This window comes from Anser anser (genome assembly GCF_964211835.1).
Source record: "Anser anser genome assembly, chromosome: 26".
Lineage (NCBI taxonomy): Eukaryota > Metazoa > Chordata > Aves > Anseriformes > Anatidae > Anser > Anser anser.
Window position 1 is genome coordinate 1,129,837 of NC_139747.1, and position 20,551 is coordinate 1,150,387.

Below are 20,551 nucleotides of genomic sequence, written 5' to 3' on the forward strand. Positions count from 1 at the left end.
TTGCGTTGCTACCAAGAATACTCATTTCTTCCAGTGGTTTTCCACTCTCTTTGGCTCAGTCTTAAAAATTTGCCGGTGACAGCACAGACTCCCGTATAACTAATTAAACTTCTCGACAATTAACTTCCGATTTCTAGTTACCTTTCCTGGACGGCTTTGCATTAAGTTCACAGACCCAGGGGGCTCCATGGTCGGGGCCTGGAAGCCTCCATCCCGCTGGGCCCTGGCTCCTGTAGGCTTTGGCTGGGGGAATGGGGGCTTGGAGAGACCTGCAAGGGCTGGGGGGCACCACGGGGGTGTGCGAGGCTGGTTTGGGGCCAGGACTGGTGACTTTGGGGCCCATGAATGTGGCTCCTGGAGGGAGCGGAGGAGAGGAGCTGGGCACCGCGCTTGCAGCACCAACGCAGCTGATCCAATCTGCCCGGTCATGTACCGAAACCCGAAGGGATGGGTTCTCAGCGCACTGGGGTGATGTCATTGCTGCTCCGTTAAAATCAAGGCTTATCTGGAACAAATTACCCATTGAGAGCCCGGTAACCCTGTCTCTCTGATTGGCCTGGAATACCGTGAGCATATTCGTAATGCGGAATGTTTGACATTTTCCTGCTTTCTTTCATGTGCATCTGGCTGAAGGTCACCAACGGGGCGCTGCGTGGCGGCGGCTTGCGCGTGGCCGGGGAGGCTGCCGGGGGCACGGACCCACCTCTGCCTTCGCCGGGTTTGGGTTTCGGGTCCCTCCCGCCTGCCCGGAGAGGGAGAGAGAGACAGGGACGTATAATTAATCATATTAAACCCTGACAGATGCTTTATGTTACAACAATGTTGCTATTATTAAGTTCATACCGCCACCCCTTCCAGAGCCCGTGCACGCCCGGTTCTGGGAAAAAGCCTTTGCTGGATCTCCCCCAGCGCGCCGGCATCGCCGTGGCACAGTGCGGCGTCCAGGCCGCGTCTCCAACCACTATCAATCACGCCGATTGTCGGACCTGTCAATTTTGCCTCTTTGTGAGGCTTTTCTCCCCCCCCCCCCCCAAAGCTGACCGCAAGATTGATTCAATCCGGACAGCGTGGATGTAAAAGGAGAGGCCTGCCTTTCAAAGGAGCCATTCAAGTCAGAAGGAAATAGAAAAAAAAATCTTTCCTCAAAGTAATTCAAGTTGCATGCCAACAACAACACTGCGTTAACAAAATAAAATAAAATAAGGTGGGACAAGTGTGTAACTGCCGGGCCATCCAGCAGCCGCTCGCGGGGCAGCGGGCGCCGGGGCTGCTTCGCCGCCTCCCCGAAGCTCCCGTGGCACCGGGGTGCAGGCAGCACCTCGGGTGCAAGAGGCCCCAGCACCAGCAACTTTTCCACCCGTAATGGGAGCTGGGGTGCAGCAAAGCTGCTCATCGGGCCCCAGCTCCTTTCCCTTCCAACAAGCTGCTGAATGCCGAAGCCGTGCAGGGAGCGCCGGCACCGCCGCGTGCACCGGGGAGAAAACTTCTGCATTCGGCTGGAATAAAACATCATGGAAGGATCACTGCAGATAGTGAACCCTGCTCCATGTTGTACTGTTATGGGCGCTTACTGTCTCTGATTATATTCTGCGTGTTAAAATCTGTGTGGGTCCCACTGTCATTAAGAGCAACTGGGGAGAGAGAAAGAAAAACGTCCTCACTTCGTGCCCAGCTCTGCCCCGCCACAAGTCCCCCTGTGCCTGGGGAGTGCCTCTCGCCAAGGGTATTCAGGTGAAGCAGGCGAGACCCCTCGCCACACAAGAATAACACGGTGCGCTAAATGAAGAGCAAAATATTTTGAATGAAAGCACAGCCAAAAAAGACAGAAAGCCTCCACGAGCGCTTTCAGAAATGACTGATGATGTTTTGCTCATTAGGTAGTGCCAAAAGGTGCCGTCCGGGGAAGGCGCAGGCGGTGCCGCAGGTATTTGTAAAAAGGGGAAGAAAAAAGCAAACCAGGAGAGGAGAGACGTGCAGGGCTGCTGGGACCCCTCGGCCCAGGCCTGGAAGCGTGGCTCGGGACGGCGTTCCTGCCTTCCAGAGAGAGCCCTTCCCAGGCAGCCGTCCTACAAACGTGCACTAAATGCTTGTGCATTAAATGCACGAGCGCTGAGCTGCACCGAAAGGAGGTGTTCTCCCCGGGGAGCTCCAGCAGCGATCCCTGGGCTGCTCCCCTGTTCCGCAGCGGCTCCCTCCCCACTGCTGCTCCCCGCGGAGCCGTGGGGGTGCCTGGCAGCCCACAACCAGGATGGAGACGAGGGCACGGGAGCACAACTGCCATCAGCCAGGTCCCACAGAGGTCCCGGGGCAGTTGTGGGGTCCCCAGGGTGCGGGGAGGAACTGGGGGGACCCGACCTGGCTGCGGGCTGGGGATCCCGGAGGCTCATTTAAAGCCAAGATTTCATCAGTGCTGTGGACCTGCTGCTCCACGGGCGAATCGCCTCCGGTGAGCGGCTCCGTGAGCGAGATCCTGCGCGTGTGTGCGCGGCAGAGCGCGGGGCCGTCGGGCTGCCCGCGCCGCGTCCACCTTCCCCCAGCGCTGCGCCAGCCGGGGCCGCGCCGCGAGCTGCAGAACAAGTGCATAAAAATGATCTTATTTATTACAGGAGACATGTTTTAAAACAACTGACAAAATTGCAAGATGTAAAACGACAAGCAAGTGCTTTTTCTTTTTTAAACCCGTATAGACTTCTGGCAATGATAAAAATAGTGTTTTCTTTTTTAAAGTTGGAATTAATCTTTCTTTCGAAAGCAATCATGTAGCAGGAAAAGCAGGAAGACACTCAGATATTAACTGGTGCTCACTGGATGATGGTTACTTATTGGATAGCCTGGTAGCTGGCTTTCCTCTGCAGAGCGATTAACATTAAAGAACTGCGCGAACATTAAAGGAAAAAAGGTGAGATTTTCTTTCCCCCCTCTATTCCCTTGATGTGTGACTAACAGCTGTTTTTCTGTGTGACAAATCAGTGGGGTCTTCCTGTTGTTGATGTAATGAAGCTGTTTCCTGGTGTGAAATTCTACAGGATAAATTGCACGAGGGGGAGGAGAACATCACACACTTATCAAAGTGCTGCGGAGGGAAGAAAAGCGCTCCTCTATTCGGCAGGGATGGGCAGCAGATCAAAACGCCCAGCGTGGCTGACATCGGGTCACGGTGACATTAGTTAAGACTTTTTTTTTTTTTTTTTGGCCTGTTTATCTTCTCAGCGTTGTGCCGCGCCGGGCAGAGTGGCGGTCTTTACAAAGATGCTTTGTCAGCGGGGATAATTCGGGGCATTTTCCCCCGCGACCCAGCGCCAGTTAACACCGCGGTGGCGCAGGGAGGTGTCCCCGCAGGGTAAAAGGCTGCAGGGATCTGCACCACGGGGTCCAGCTCGCGTGCCTCAGTTTCCCCATCTGTAAAATGGGAACGTGAGAGAGATCCCCACATCCTTTAGCATGGGGAAGGGGCCGCGGGTGGGTGCTGGCCCCCTCCAGAAGCGATGGGGGGACCCGGACGCGCCCTGCGGCTGGCACCTGGGGCTCTGTCTCCGTGGGTGCGCTGAGCCCTCAGACACGCACGAGCTCTCTTGTACCTCTGCTTTCCTTTTTTTCCTTGCCAGTGTTAGTTAATTAAACTATGCAAATTAAAACAACTTAATTTATATAATATCAGTACCAGAGCCTCAAACCATTTGGTGTAGCTCATCTGGCACGTACGTTACATAAAATGTTTGGAGCGGCTCTAATAAAAATGAAAAAGGCTGTAAATCAAGTTTAATTTATTCATTTTCTGTATGGTATGAAAGCATGCCAAAATCAGATTATTTATGAGCCCTTCATAACAATAGGCATTTTTATTGGTTGCAAATGACAAAAGGGCTTCTCAGAGGGATTTTTTTCTTCTTTTAAATTTTTCGAATGCCTTTTCAGAAACATTTACTTTTTGGACTCTATGATCTCAAAGAAAAATATTTAATCATTGATACAGTAAAAATAATTTATATTTAGATCCTGAAAAACACATCAGACTTTAAAACATAAATATACATAGCTAATCCGGCCCAAAGGCTCAGGCTTTTCTGCACACCGCAGGTTACGGAAAAGAGCTGTGATTTGTGCCCACTTTCTTAAATTTCCCATTAAGAACAGAATCTCCCATACGTCTTCACAAGACGTCTGAGCGACTCGGCTGGTTTTCTGGCTCTGTCTCTTTGTTTGTTTGCTTTTACCAATGCGCTGGGGGGGGGTTCGTGGGCACCTTTAGGTGCTTTAGGTGCGCTCTGCCCTCGTGGTGCACGCCTGTGCATGGCCGCACGCTTGTGCCTCCGCGCGCAGACTCGGTGCACCGTGGATTTCCTTCTCTTCACCCATCTGCAGCTGATTCCCAAAGTCTCCGTCTCGGTGGTGTAACTGCATCCCACGAGCCCTCCCACCTGGTAAGGTCGGTCAGCCGCGCTGATGCACAGAGAACCAGCCATAAAACCACTGCCTGGCCTCCGCCTCCCACCTTTCCCTTCGCTTCAGCCACCTTTTGTGGCTGAATTTGATCTGATGCAGGTGGAACCGGAGCTGGGGCTGGGCGAGGGCTCCCTGAGGAGTGCCGGGGGCGATGCTGGCGCCTGTCATGCCCTAACCCTGTCCCCATCCAGGCCAGGGGACGCTGGCTTGGCCAGGCATCCCCCTGCAAGGGACGGGGCTTTTGCTGCGCCTGGCCTGGCCCATCCTGGGAGAGAAAGGAGGAAAAAAAAAAAAAAGAAGAGAAAAAGAGGGAACCCCCTCCCCGGGAGATTTAGCATCCAGGATCTGTCAGTCACCGGGAGCTTTTGGTAAAAGGGGCCCCTTGTCAACCTCTGCCTTTGATGTGACTGGGACAGAGGTGCTCAATTAAAAGCCTATCAGTCTGTAAGTAAATCAACGCCTATCAGGCTTGTCACATCAAACAAACGATTATTGCACGAACCCGCCCACCCCATTAATCTGGCTGTTCCTTCTTGACAGCTCAGGGTCAGGGCACTGTAAATCCTGCACTGGATTGCAGCCACCTGGAGCAGGATTAAAGCAGCCCTGCAGCATGTGCTGCTGCACCCAATTACTCCCCGGCAGCGGGGGGCACCTAGCAGCCGTGGGGTGCTCGGCACGGGGCTGGGGTCCCCATTGGCACTGGGATTTGCAAGGCCACCAGTGGTTTGGTGGTGCCACGGGGCCGTGCCAAGGGTTGGTGAGCGCTGGCATGAGGGATGCTCGGCTGCCTGGTCCGGGGAGCTCGTGGGTGCCAGCACCCAGCGCTGGACCAGCATCACCAGCACCCACCTGGATAAGGTGGGAGCAGCTCCATAGGGGGCTCTGGAAGGCTGTGGTCACTGTGGATGGTTGTGCTACAGCCAGGAGCTCATCAATTTGGAGGGTCAGCTGTGCAGCTGTGTCTTTCCACGGCTCGCTCCATCCCCCCGTGCGCTGTGCAGGTCGTGTGGGATCCTGTGACCGCTGTCAGGGCTTCACCCCTGGGTGCCACTCACTCCCTCGTGCTAAAAGGAACGAAGGGCTGAGCCCTCAGCTGCTCCTTGGGGCAGCAGCGCTGGCACCACTTGGGTTTTCCCATGGGACAGCACGAGGCGAGGAGCCCTGGGGAGCCACAGGGCTCTGGAGCAAGCACCAGAGCTGGGACCGAGGCGACCCTGGGAGAGCACCCAGTGAGCGCGGCCGCGCCGCTGGCTGCGGAGAACAAGCGGCTCCATTCAGGGGGAGGCCGGAGCCAAAGCTCCTTGAAAAACCTCTGTGCTGCGGCGGGGCGGCCTCGGGGCAGCTGGGGCTTGTGATGCCTGGGCACAGAGGCGAGGGCTGTTCTCGCCAAGGGGAAGCCCAGCCTCCCATCACATGAGGGCAGCGCGTGGGGAGCAGGAGCGAGGGAGGACGCAGCTGGGATTTGCTCCCGTGGTCCCCACCCCACGGCCGTGCACAGCCCGGGGGGGGGGGCACAGCCCCAAGGGACGGGGCCGGTGTGAGCGAAGGTGACACCAAATAGGAGCCAGACTCGCCGGGCCGCGTTTGGTACGGCAACACGGCATCTTGTGCCGATAAGCGGTGTCGGCCCCGGGCGGATCGCCGTCACCCCTCACTGCCACCTGTCAGCCCCCCGGGCACCCTCAGCTCCCCGGGCATGTCGGGTGACACCGCCGGCCCCGCGCCGATAACGGCACCGTGTCCCCGAGCCCAGCCAGCGCTGCCTGCCCGGGGTGCTGGGCGATGGGGAGCTGGGCCCCCAGGAGTTTATCTCCCACACATGATCAATGCCGAGTTTAAGTAAGGTTTATTGGTATCCGTAATTTAACATGACATATTTCTAGCACGAATTACTCTGAGATCATCTTGTGCATAAAATATGACAGGAATCTTTTAAGTGCAAGCATAGTTCTCAGTTAATTTAATAACTGAGATGGAAAATGGAATAGCATTAAATTTAATATTATACATAATGCTCCTACACTTCCTTCACCTGCTGCTGGCATCATTTGTTTTCCCTTCTTCCTCATTTACAGCCCTCTCAGCCCAAATTGTCCTGGAGCTCTGCCTGCCCACCCAGCCAGGGGGGGCCTCGCGGGGCTGCGACCCCCAGGAGCTCGGCTCTCTCCTGCTCCCTGCGTCTCCCCATCCCATGCAAAGGCACCGCGATGTGGTGGGTGCCCCTCGCCTCTCCCTGCTCTGTGGCGAAGCAGCGGCTGGCTGGAGCACGAGGCCCGGCTTTTCCCTGTAATCCCCCGGCGGATGCAGCTCTCGCACGTGCTAGCAGCGTGCCTGGCATGGCCTGGAAACCCTCAGTCCTGGTGGTCCGAGTCCTGCGGCGGAGCTGCTTCGCTCGCCTGTTATTGCGCTCTGCTCCTTCCTGTGGGTCTCCCCAGAACGACCTGTTTCATATGCCACATGCTGAATAACAACATGGATGGCCTTCGTGGCTATGAAACTAAACTAGCTCTTTATTAAGGGAACTGTTTCCAAACTGAGCCTGCAGCCAGCATCTGGCCCCGTGCGCGCAGGCACGTTCAGGGCTCCTCTTCCAAACTCTTCCCACTCGCCCTTTCCTCCGTCCCCCAGCTCCGTGCAGGCAGCCACCAAGAGCAAACTCCATCTGCAACTGTTCCTGCTTGGTGCGATGATAAAACCAGGCCCTGCTGCAGGACAGCGCTGCTTCGAAGGCAGAGAAGCAGTTGCATGTGAAAGACCGCAGTGCGTAAAGATGCTTCTGGAGCAGATCGCAGCAAAGCCCTGTCCCTGGCACCATGGCACAGGCGGGACCCTGGCTCTGCTGGGAGCCACCCGGTGCCTGCTCTGCTGCTGTGGTGCCTGATGCTCCTCCTGCCTCTGCACCCAAGCCGGGAGGAGGTGAGGGTTGCAGGATGGAGCTGGGAGCGTTCGGCCCCGGAGACGCCGCTGAGCAAACCAAAGCTGCACTGAGGGCGTGTGCAGCCAGCTCCATGGCTGGCGGCAGACAACGGGTTAACTCAACCCGCACCAGCTAATTCACCCTTCTGCTCAAACCTCCGAGAGGAGGGGAGGACAGGGTGTAATTGCTGGGCTAGCAGAGCCTACTTGACCCGCTGAGCCCGTCCCTGTTCGTGTCTTGCTCTTGCCCTGTGCTCGCAGCTTCGCTGCTGATCCCTGCAGCCGCTGCTCTCCATCAACGCCTGCCTGAAAACGGCTCCTGCTGTAATTACCCAAACGGCCGAACCCACCCCCCAGGACGGCTGGTGGCAGAAAAACGGAGCTGACCCAATTCTGTGAGAAATCTGCCCAACTGCTGCACGTGGTGGCAGAGCCCGACCTCCCCAGGGACGTACCCGGGACGTGCAGCGGGTACCGGGGATGGGCGCTGGGTGCCCGAGAGGGGTCCCCGATGGCGAGGGGGGGACCAGGAGCCAACATCCCAGGACCTATTTGCCACGATGGCTGGAGACAGTCCGCACCAGGTTTTCTGTTCGCTGCAGGATTTGGGAGCTTGGCAAGCGCTCGGTGAATGCCCGTGCGCTGCAGAAATGATCAATAAAGCTCTCAGCCTCGTCCCTTCCCATCCAGCCTCGGCGCCTGATTTAAGGGGCTCCGGTACCGTGCACATCACCTCCGCCAGCAAGGTGTTAGCACCGAGCCCCGGGTTATTGCTGCGAAGGAGCTGCCGGCAGGATTGGTGCCTCCAGCCCTTGTCTGGTGTGGTTCAAAGGGCTCCCGTGCTGCGATGAAAGCGGTGTTGTTGGAGGGATTACGGCGGGGAGGGGAGGCTGGTGTTGCTAGGAACGAAGTGGGCTCTTTATCAGAGAGTAGCAGAGCCTGACAGCGCTGTAACTCTCTCTTCTTAAGGAGATGAGCTTGCAATAAACCGAGGAACACATTAGAGGTAACGAGACAAAATGGCAGGGTTTTGAAAGCCCAGCAAAAGCAATAATACAGCCTCGAACAGAGAGACCACTCAGCTTACCTCTGGCTTTTGGAAACACGACAATGTTTTTGCAATGCTGCCAGAACAGTTCTTTACTGTAACTTGGAAAGTCTCGCGCGCGGGTTTCAACACCTCACTCTCACACCACATAATGCAAAAGCTAATTCTACTTTCAGGCTGATGTCAACATTCCCCTTTATTGCCACGGCGAAATGTGAAGACTACATTAATTTGCATTTGCTGTGTGCAAGTAACGCGTTCCAGATAATCATGGTAACTCCTCAAAGGTATAGACGAGAATTTCCTGGATAATGTGCTGGATGGAAAAAGCTGATGAGATCCAGGAGAAGGAAACGGCATTGTGTGTTTTCATAACTCCACCTGGAAGCCGCCGAGCCGAGAAATACGGGCTGCGGCGGTGCAGGCTGGGCTGGGCTGGCTTCCTCGCCGTGGGGAGAGAGAAACCGGGGGGCTGGAGGCACGGGGGGCACCTCCGCTCCTCCTGCCCCTTCCCCACCCTGCTGCAGCTCAGCTCTCAGCTTTGGTGGGAGAATCAGCGCTCTTCTCATGGTTTTGGTGGGCAGAGAGCAAGCTTTTCCCACCTAAGTGCTGCCCGGAGCCCTGGGCAGTATGAGGCAGCCAGCGGCGGCTCTTGCTCACGTAGGAGCGGAGGCACGGAGCCGAGACCGAGCAGGTCACGGGGAGATGCGCAGCACCGCTGGGAGCTGCCTGGACGCCTTCTGATTCCCACTTCAGCAAATTAAAACTCACCGAATAAGCCCCAGCCTTTCCCACCAGATGTGTATTCCTACGGAGAAAGAAGCCAGACGCAGTGGTGACTGGCTGGGTTTGAGCGGACATTTGCATTAACTTGCTGGAAGAGCATCTCCCGGTGCCTAGAAGATCCGGGGTTTAAGGAACAAGGCATTGAAAAGCCTCGGGAAGGGGCACAGCTGTACCACGAAGCCTTTAATACCCAGTTGCAGCAGGCGTCCATTTCTCCATGAAACAAATAGCCCATCACTAACTAGAAGTCACACAATTATTACTTTAAGCAGCGTGCTGAAAATATAGACACTCGGCCCTGAGATAATAATGACCCTTTGTCTGTGGACCTGATGAATACCTCGAGCCCTGGGTGCCTGCACAAAACTCGCCTCGTGCCCTGCAGTAAATTAACAGGGGTGGACTCCGAGGCTCCTCCTGCACGTGCGCGCCCCGGCCGGGGTACGTGGGCAGAGGGGATGGATTTTCTGTCACCCCGATGTCTCGTGCCCCAGATGACGGCAATGATCTCGCTTCGAGGTAGCATCTCTCCTGCTGAAGCCTTTCGAGGGGCTCTGCAAGCCCAGGAGCTGGGAAGTGCACCCGGAGCTGCCCGAAGGAGAGGGCTGGGGCTGGGGGGTCCGGGGGGCTGGGGACCCTCGTGCCCAGAATCTGCCCCAAATCCCGTCCCTGGCCCCTGCCCCATGGAAACTGCAGGCAGGGATCCCGCGGTGGCGTGTGGGAGCGATGAATTCATTTCCATTTATGATCTGTTATGATGATACCCCTGAAGGATAAAAGTCTATACATAATAATCTCTCTCTTCAGCTTTGTTAACAACTTCAATTAACAGAGAGCTGTGTAATGCTTCATCAGCCGTTTGGATTACAGATGAAATTAAGCCATCATATTTATGAACTACGCGGCGAGTTCGAGGAGGACTCCACATATTTTACATTTAATAACTTGCCCTCTCATTTTATTTATAACGTTAATAATGATTTGGTGGCTGCTTTGGGGGGAAAACATAAATGACAAAGAGAGCAAGTCAGGCGGGGACGGAGCGCGGAGCCGTGCTGTATGGGAGCAGCTCGCTGTCAATACCGAGCCGCGTGGCCCCTCTTGGGTTTGCTTTCTCCTTTATTTCTGGCAGAGCTGCCCCACAGTGAGGTCCGCGGGGCCAGGCACAGGCGGGCAGCGCCGCCCGGACAGCGCCTCGGTGCCACCCTCGCCGATTAATCTGCAGCCGGGAAACTCGCTGCAGCCCTCCCAGCGCCGTCTGCAGCCCTGGCACACCGAGAAGCTGAGCAAGGTTAATTAATTTGAGCAAGGACTGAAGCCTAAAAGATGGGGAGCAGCGCATTGAAAGATGATGGCTGGCAAAAATCATTAGAAGCATCTTTCAACAATCTATATACTGTTATCGATCCTGTTATAGATCATGTTCCTTTCCCCTTTTTTGCAGGATCTTCTGGATCAATACAGCAAGTGCATTGAGACTGTAGCAACACATTTAAAACCTTATAAAAGGTTATTTAGTTGCTAACAGTGCAGCAGTTTCTGCAAAGCCTGCCAAAAGGTTACAGCTTTTTGGGCATCATAAATTACAGACGACAGGGAAAAAAAGTAAGTGCGGTTTTCTTTATTGTCTCAATGATGGATGGGCTCCTGAACAAGACACAAAATACATCATATCACCTTTAATGGGACCACATTTCTGTAGTCATAACTCACAATTTTAAAATAGAAAATGGTGAAATATGGCGTTGTATATTCCACTCCTGACATATTTATGAGTCCTTCCCTTCTTATAAATACAGTGATTGCTATTTCAAAGCAGCATGTCAGGTATGAACAGAGCACAAACAGCTGGTGCGATTGAAAAATTATAGCCAGAGTTGGACGTTTTCAAAAACTCTCTCTAGCAGCAGTAAATTTACAATGTTTGCACTAACTGTTATTAAAACCAAATCCATATCTTGGCAACAGGAATCCGCCGCTCCGAAACAGCTGGCGTGACGGTGCTGCCGACAGCCGGGGCGAGCCCCGGAGCGCGCCCGGAGGGGTGGGCGGTGGGCTCCGGGCAGCAGCCCCCCGGCCTGGGCTTCGCCTCGGGGCTGACCTGGGGGTCCCGTCCCCCCCAGCCAGTGCGGGCTGGGGTCCCCAAGGGGAACCAACAGCCCCCAGGGCTGCAGCTCCGGACCCTTTCCCGTTTTGCTTCAGCCGGGGCTGGCCGCTGAACGCGCCGCCCGCGCACGTTGGGAGCCCGGTGCCATTCCTGGATCATTATTTCCATCCACTCCGCGGGAGCGCTTTGCTGGTGAACACCTCGCAGGAGAAGGAAGGCTGCCAAGAGCCCTCCTGAACATCGCCGGGCCCCTGGGAGCACCGGGAATTCTCCAGCCTCATTTAGGTGCACAAAAGGCCTCTAATTAGCTTTTTGTTTAGTCCGATTATGAATGTGAGTTTTGACCTTTCAAAGTGATCGGCTTCCTAAGCTCACGAATTTGCATCGCGCGGGTTTCTGTGCCTCAGCCCCAGCCCAGGGCCAGGCTGTTGGTCCTGGCTCGCCCCTCTCTCCCCGCAGCAGCCCCCAGCCCACCCCCGGCCACGGACGGGGACCAAGGGCATGGGGGCTCCTGGCCCCCTCCCACCAGCCCGAGGGGAACGAGGGGCTCTTGGCGCTCTTTGTGGCGGCAAAATCCAGAAGCCTTTATCGCTGATTTACATTCCTTTATCTGGGCAAGGCCCTCCAGAGGTGCATTTTATTACCCTGGGTTATTAAACAAAAAGTTTTTGATAATGAGACGTCAGGAGCTCGGCGCTCCTGCCGCAGCCGCCTTATCAGCCGTGTGCTCGGCGCGCCGGCCCCGCGCAGCCCTCGCTCGGGGTCGCTCCTATCTCCAGCTGCGATTAGCCGGCCCCGCTGCATGATGTCCTGGCTCCTGGATCATGAATAAAAGGAGATAAATTCTTGCTCAGGGTAAGCCTTCTTGGAGAGCTGCTCCTGGTTTTGATAGCCGGTGGCTTTGGGGGCTGAACGGGAAGGTGGGGGATCGGAGATGTGGAGATACCCGCCGCCCCTGCCGTTCCTCCCCTCCGAGAGACGGAGGCTGTGGGCTCGGTGCAGGATGAGGGCTGGGGAAATCCAGCACCTGAAACCCCATTTTGGTCTGGGGGGAGGCGGCGTCACCCCCATCCCACCCTGGCCATTGGGCAGCAGCCCCTCCAGCCCCACTGCAGCCCCTCCAGCCCCACCGCAGCCCCTCCAGCCCCACTGCAACCCTCCATGGAGGCTGCGGATTTGGGGCCGTGATTTCTGCACTAAACGCCCCCAGTCCCTGTGTCCCCCTCCCCTGCGACCCCCGTGCCCACATCCCTCGTCCTCAGCACGCCGCGAGCCCCCTTCCTCCCCGCAGCCTCCTCCCTCCCCAGACCGGTGTCTGTAATATTTTCTTTCCTGCACACATGCAAGGACCTTTGAGTTGACTGCTCTGTTTTATAACATTGCTGTTTCCTGGCCTGGCTTTATTACATCTGTTCTTTGGGGTATGGTGTTATAAATTGGGTATGTGATGACGTGTAATCACTAACTGCAAAGCCAATACATTTTCGCTGCAACAGCAGCAAGACAAATAAAGGAGAGAAGGAGAGGCTGGCGAGGCTCTGACAAAGGGAGATATATACACAGGCAGATACAGATATAATTTAAAAATCTGATTGGGGATTGAAAGCAATGTTATCCTAAGGAGCACCGGAGGTGCCGGCACCCTCGCTCGCCGGGCTCTGTGAGTCCAGGGCCCAGCACATCCCTGTGCTGTGTTCCCAACAAAGCCCGAACAGCCCGGCCCGGCGCGGGCGTCACGCTTGGCAAGCGATTAAAACACTTCTTAGCCCTGTAACTACGTCTGGTGGGGCTGAGGCTTGAGTCAGCGCGAGCCAAACCCAGCCGGAGCTGCTGCGGCAGGGTGAGCTGAACAAGCCCAGTTGTCCTTAGGAGCAATAATCACTTGTGCAACTGTGCAAATGTGGCCGGCGAAGATGGGATGGGAGATAAATGGGAGGGAGTCAACCAGCTGCAACTTAAGATGTGCCTGTATGCTGCTGCACCGGTTTATCATGATAAATGTCATCGGAAAATCAATTCTCTGTGTACTTTTGGGAATTACAACTATCATTTTGGTGTGATTTATTTGCTGTATAACACGGACAAGGGCTCTTTGTTCATCATTTTGAAAGTTCATTTAAAATTGCTTGGGGTTCTTGGTTTTCCACGACGGCGCGGCCGATGGGCGTCTGCTCTTGGTGCAGTGCGGGGAGGGAAAGCCCCGCTCCCCCCGCACCCCGCTCGGGTCTGCGGGGTGCCCCACAGCCCCCCGGCCGGGTGACGCCGGCGCCTGCTGCAGCGCCGCTTCTCGGGTGGAGCGGCGGTGGCTGGGGTTTGTGATGCACCAGGGGCAGACGTTCCCTTTTTCTTTTCCCTGCCAGCCACCAAACCTGTTCGTCCTGCCCTTCTGCTTGCACGGGGAGGCCGGGAAGCTTCCCCGGACGGGCGTCCCGCCTCGTTTCGCTCTGCTGCCGGCACCGCTGCCCTGCACGCCCCCGCCGAGAGGAGCTGCCACGGGGCCACGGCGGGAGGACACGGGGCAGGGGATGGGCTTTGGGAGCGAGAGGACTGAGTTGGAACAACCCCAAGTGGGGTAAATTGGCCATGCCGAAGATTTAGGCTGGAAATCAGGATGAAGATGAAACTCCTCAAGGAGCGAGCCCAGGCTCCCCAGGCTGCGAGGGGCTCTCGCCACCTCCAGACCGTGGCACACCTCAGTGTTCATGCTGGCTTCATCCCATGGTATTTAGATAAAGTTCAGGAAAACCATTGCCATACAAATCTCCGAACCACTGGGAAGTTTAGACCCATCGGACATTAATCATTTGTTGATAAAACCCCCATCTGAGCCCTGGAATTGTGCCCTTCCATGGGAGGCTTCAAGGAGGAGAGCTCCCTGGGGTGCCTGCAAGGGACGGGTGAGGAAAGGACCCCTCTTCCTGCCCCAAAATGAACACCAAAATATCACTGGAAAATTGCACCTCAGATCCAGGGGCTGTGTGAGGCCTGATCCAGCTGCGTCCCCCCTTGCGCTGGGGCAGCCATCCTCACCCGCCTCTCGGATGGGCACCCGGTGTTGGGCTGTGTTCCCAGCACCTAAAAACAGTGCTGGCGCTGCACATGTATTTTTTTTATAGTTGTTTATACCAGGTGTGTGCTTCAGCATTGGGGGCTTTAATTACAAGGAGGAAGAAATGCGCTCGGTGGTTTTGCATTACAGATTGGAGTGTAAACCTCAAATAAATCACGCGGAAGCAGTTGACAGTGAGCAGAGGCTGTCGCGGGGAGAAAGCCAGGCCACGGCAGCTTTCCTGCAGCCCTGTCCCCAAGCGGCGAGCGTGCTGCAGGGCCCCCTGCCCACCGTGCTGCCTACATGGGCAGGCTGGAGGTTTCTGGGCTGCTCCCAGTGCAGCAGCACTGTGCAGTGCCATGCAGAGCTGTGCAATGCTGTGCAGCACCACGCAGCGCTGTGCAATGTCGTGCAGGACTGTGCAATATCATGCAGCACAGTGCGATGTTGTGCTGCGCTGTGCAAAGTCATGCAGTGCTGTGCAAAATTGTGCAGTGCTGTGCAAAGTTGTGCAGCGCTATGCAAAGTCGTGCAGCAGCATGCGATGCCATGAGGCACTGTGCAATGTCGTTCAGCACTGTGCAAAGTCGTGCAGCACTGTGCAAAGTCACGCAGTGCTCTGCGATGCCGGGCAGCACCGTGCAGCACCTCTTGCATTGCAGCACCGGGGCTGCCCACCCTCCGCCCAGGGACCCGGTGCCCTGTGCACGACCGGACTTCTCCGCTGCCCCGTCCCCGTCCCCTGCCCCCAGCCAGGCTCTCGCCGCGGCTCCCTTCTGGTTTTCATTACCCTCCTCCGAGCTGAACACGAACAGCCTAATTTGGAATAACAGCCGAGTGAGTGCGAAGGGGAAAAATCCTGCACTCTCTCTTTTCCTGAGCTAATCCCCTGACAAATTCTGCGCAGCCCTGGCTGTGGTCTTGTTCCAGAGATGCCCCTGATTAAAATGGAAATACTCCCCGATCCTCTCCCTTAAAGGAGAAGCTTCCTTCTGTTTATAAAGCTTTCCAAAGGGGGGTTTATGATTTTATTTTAATGGCTGGCCTTCCCTAGGAATGTGGCAGCCGGCTCAATAGCTGCAGGAAACATTGCTGCCCATAAACCCCCTCCATTCAGCGCTCCCTGGCTGACATTGTCATGAAACGAAAATATTCCTGATGCTTATCAGAGGCCCACATCAAAGCGCTCAGGTCATAAATCTCCTGGGGACTGTGCTGCAGACTCCAAATAAAAGCAGCTCCCTGGGCTGGGGGTGTCCCCTCTGCATCCCAGCCCCCCCACCAGTGCTGGGCTTTGCACCAGACCTTAGCAGGGCTCCCCCTGCCCCAGCCACAGGGCTGGCAAAAATCCCCCTTATTTCATCCCCAGCCGGGGCTTAATCAAAGTTGAAAAAAATCAGGTGTGTGCGTGCGTGGGTGGGGAAGGCTCTGCAAAAAGTGTGCGTGGTGGAAGAGCTGCGGTGCTGCTCCCCAGCTGGTTTTGGGTGCTGGAGCGTGCCCGGGCGCATGGCTCGGGGTGACCCCGTTGTCCCCAGGCCTGAGCAGGCTGACAGCGCGATATGCAGCTTGCCTAGCTTTTGTTGCAAACTGGAGCCAGGAGTATTCCCGCAGATCATTTAGATTCGGGTAAATCAGCATTTTGTGCTCCCAGGAGGATATTTCCCACCAGTTGGGCTGCGGGGTCACCTCCAGGAACGGGAGCGCTGCTGGCGGCTGGGGATCGGCTGCTCCGTGAAGACCTTGAGTGATGGATACTCTGTCTCACAGGTAAGTTGTTCCAAAAGTTAATTATCTTCCTGGTTGCTCACTTGGGAATTTAATCATGCTCTGCTGAACTGACGCCCTGATGAACAATTACAGAAGAGCCCAAAGGGGAAGTTTCCATCTACCCTCAGCAGCCGGAGCCGAGCCCTGACAGCAGCCGGATTTGCAGCCTTCGACGCAGCCATCAGGTCTGGGCCAACCATAGGGGGCTTCGCCTGATTTCTCCCTCATATGGCACCAGCGACCAAGGCAGCTGGAGCAGCAGCAGCAGCACCCAAGGGCCCCAGCTGAGCCTCGGGGCTGCAGCTCTGCCCTGCACCGTCCTGGGGCTGCCCTGGCCCCTGCAGCCTCTCCCATGGGGGTGAGCCCCTGGTGCGTGCGGGCGCGGGCGGCACGTTCCCCTTCCCCGCGAAGCAGGGCGATGGAGTTGAAGCCTTGACGAACAAGGTTTGAAATGCAGAAGCTCTCGGAGAGCCAGACACTAATGTGACATCTCTCTCCAGCACTTGCCATTCCCTCCCTCCCGTGGCTTTGATGTTAACTTCTTACAAGCTCTGAGGCGGCTGTAGGATTTGATCAGTAAGCCATGCATGTTAATACGGAGAAGCGATAGCAATGCGAGAGGCTCCTGTCTTCCAGCAATGCAAGCGGTAGGCGCAGGCTGCGTGCCCTGGGTGTTGCAGCCCATTTGCTCTTTCGGGGTGTTCACCCACGTCTTTTGGGATGCTGCAAGCCCTTGGCCCGGCGTGCCACGCTGCACTCACACGGACGGGTTATTCCCTGGCCAGGAGTCCTCGACAGGGGCTGAAATGCACTTGGCCACGCTGTTAGCACGTGGTCCTGTCTCTCTTGACATCCTCCTCCAGAAGTAGGTTAGCTTTCCCCTTGGCTATCAAGGCAGTGTTCGTGATGCTCAGGCAGTTCTGATATTTAGTCGCTGCACCGGTGTCGGATGGGTCTTAATTATTTATAGCTTTTCTATCCTGTTTTCTCAAGTCACTTGGGAAGAGGTGACAGGTGAAGACTTCTTGTAGCAGATGCTTATGAGGTGGGTGAGGTGCCTGCCGCTCAGATGAGAAGAAAAGAAAAAGTGTCTTCAGCAGGGGAAAAATGACAAAGCTACATAGGAGCTGCCTTAGTTAATAATCAAGAAGGGGGAAAAAAAAAAAAAGAAACCCTCCTTAGGTCTCTGGAAAAGAAAAAACACATTCCTCCTAAATAGATGGATGCTCTGGGGAGCAAATGCCTCCCCTTTGCATCTGTGGCCCTTTATTTAGGCCTTTATTGCTCTTTTACGATGTGCTGCAGGGATTATGGCCAGGGACAAGCCGGAGCCGCGGTGCTGCGCAGCCCTGTCCCTGGGGCGCTGGCGGCCCGAGGGTGGTGGAGGACAGAGACAAGCGCCCGTCGCAGCCTGCACAGCCCCGGCCAGGCGCTCTCGGTCCCTGGGTCTGCAGGGCAGGAGGAGGCTGCCTCGTCCTTCTCTGCTCCATCCCACCCGCAGGTGGGCCGGCGTGGGGCTGGGGACGTGGCCACGCGCAGGGCACGCGGGGGCTTGGCTGGCTCAGCCCCGTGCTGGCTGGTCCCGGCTCTGCGAATGTCACCTCGGTCATTTTAACCACCGTAGATCCCTGCTAATTATCACGGATTCACCACCCAACTATCCTTGGATGAAGGAGCTATTAGGTACAGGGAGGAGAGGGAATCCACCTTTCAATCGGTCTCTGACGGACCTGGGGCAGCGTGGGCAGCCTGGGGCTGTCACAACGCAGCGCAGCTCTGCCTCGCACACCTGCCTTGGGGTCTGCCTTTCTCCAGGCACGAGCACAGCTCCCATCCCGCTGATCCCCGTTCTTGTGGGGTCTCCGGCAGCAGCGACGGAGCCTCCTGGTTACACGGGGAGCAGCTCCCCTGCCTCAGCGGTGCTGTGCTCGGGAGGCGGCGCAGGGCAGCGATGAACTCCCGGTACCTGCCGTCGGCTCCAGGTATGACACATGCACAAAGGTACCTTTTTATAGGTAGGAAATTATAGGTGCCATGACTTCAAAGGCTTTTGCAACAAGAGCTTTCCCTTTGATAAATGACAGCATCATTAATAGTGATTTATTACACGGGCTATTTCGACAAACAGAAATAACCAGTTTCTTTTCATTTGGCTTGGTGGTTTTTTTTTGCTCTGGGCTACCCAGACATACGAGGTGGCTGGTAACAGCTGTTTTACTGCTGGTAAGACATCTCATTTATTAACTTGTCATCATGTGTCATAAAGTTTAGCAAAATGCTAGATGATTGTGTACTTAAGGTAGGTAATTACCCCATTATTAAGGCTGCCTTCTTTATTTATTTGCTCTTCTGGTGGTTTGTTCCTACCTTTGCTCTACATATTGCCTTAGTCACAGGGCACGGAGATGCGCTGCCTTGTAATTATCAGCGTGCTGACTTCCACTCTGCTCTTAGCGAGACATGAAAGGTGTCGTGCCAGCTGTCGCTGGCTCCACGGGGATGGGAGCGGAGCCGCTGCATCGGAGGGATGCTGTTCGGGGAGCTTTGGTGCCTCGGGGCCGCCTCCGACCCGGTCCCCATCACCGAGCACCTCGAAAGCAGCTGTAACATCAGCCAGAGCTGGGAAAACTCATGTGCTGGAGGTGTCCGAGAGCAGGATGTCTGATCCCAGGGCAGCACGCTATCACTGACGTGGATGGGGTGATGGCCTGCACGAAGCATTCCCGTGTCGTAACTGTGCCTGCTGTGCCAAACTTCTAATTAAAACTCCCGGAGCTGCCCCGTGAGCGTGGAGACGGAGGCAGATCCACACCTCGGTGAGGAGCTGCCTAGGCGGAGGAGGTTAGCCGTGGGCAGTGCGGGATGCCGGCGGCCCCCGGGGCTCCCCGCAGCTCCCTGCCCCTTTCCGGGCACGCTGCTGCACGAGGCTCTGCCTCACGCCCCGACCTCTTCCCCTATCTCCCCAACCCCAGCCCAAACAGCACCCAGCTGCCCAAATAAACCTTCTCAGGTCACTTTCTAAGGGCTGAAATGTTGGGAACCGCCTCGTAGCCGGCTGTTAGCCAGGCAAGCAGCAGCTGCCGCGCTGGCTCGTGCGGCTCCTCTGCTCCAGCGCTGGGCCAGGACAGGGGGAAACCCCCTGGGGAGGTGGCAGTGGGCTGGGTGCCCCTAAGCCCACACCGGCTCCACAGCCCTCGGTGCCGTGTCGGTCCCGCAGCGAGCAGGGTGACGCCGGCTGCACCCTCGTGCTGTGCCTGGGGACGGCCGGGACCTGCCTCAGCCCGGCTGCTCTGCCAGGGCTTTGTCTTCTTGGGCAATAAGGGGAGATTTAGCGTGCTGCAAGGGGATTTCAGCTGCTCCTTGCCCCGCAGGGAACTGGTGTCCCAGTTGCCAAAGCCCCCGTGGCCAGCACCGCCCCGACCCCGTTGGGAAAGGCTCCTCCGGCGTTAAGCCTTCCTGTTTCCCTTCCACAAACTGCAAGGTCAGTCAGGATCAGAGAGAGAGAAATAACCGCTGAAAACAAACAAACAAACAAACCCAACCCCGAAACAGAACCCAGAAAGTCCCCGCTACCTCACACGTTTCTTTCTGGCTCTGCCGCGAATGTCGATCAGGGAATTTCAGCCGTAAATCCATCCCGTGTGGTGAGAGGCTTTGTGTTGTAATTAACAAGTGACTATTGCGCAGCAATTACTTGTAGGTTAAGATTCAATTTCCATAGCTACCGAAGGTGCAGCGAGTGGCTTTCTTCAGTCTTTCTGGGAGCACTGATGCTCTCAACACAACGAAACGTGCGTTGTGGTCAGGGCCCGTGCCCGGGGTCCGTACCTGCTGGGAAGGAAAGCCCGGGGTGTGCGGGGAGAACAACCCCCCCCCGTGCCCCACACCCACACGTCTGCAATGCCTGCTCCGAGGGATTAGGAGGGGTTTGGCAATGCCGAGGCTGTGCACGGGGAGGATCGCATCCACCCAGCACCTGCGGAGCTGGGGAAGCAGCGATGGGACCCCGGTGCCAGCGATGGGACCCCCGGGGGGTTGGTGCTCAGAGAGCTCAGGGAGCGGGGTGTGGATGGGAACCCCCCCCCCAGAGAAACCCCCAAGGCCCAGAAGAGAATCTTCCCATTTTCATTTATTAAAATAGCATTTTTAGCACAAAGAGATGTTAAAAGTGAAAACGGGCAAAATACCTCTTACATCCCCCATCGATTTCCTGGGATATTTACCACCGTAGCGATATTGATCTCCCCAAAGTGCCGGATGTGCTCGCTGGTTACGTTCGACACTTGCAGTGAGAAGGTATTTTCTGCACATAAACCAACTAGTGCACCATATAAACCGATCCCCAAGGATCGGGGCTTTGGTGGCAGCGCTGCCCCAGGTGCCCCCCTGCTGCTGTCAGGGCTCTCGGGCACAGCCCTTCGCCCCTGGGCGC

General features: G+C 56.2%; 1 long non-coding RNA gene across 1 annotated transcript; it reads left to right on the top strand.

Annotated features, from left to right (window-relative positions):
* The first annotated feature begins 73 nt into the window (after window positions 1-73).
* On the top strand, window positions 74-19,682 carry LOC310886862. Its single transcript, XR_014575501.1, has 3 exons — window positions 74-2,899; window positions 3,027-16,119; window positions 16,213-19,682. It is a non-coding gene; the product is annotated as an uncharacterized lncRNA (long non-coding RNA).
* Window positions 19,683-20,551: the final 869 nt, after the last annotated feature.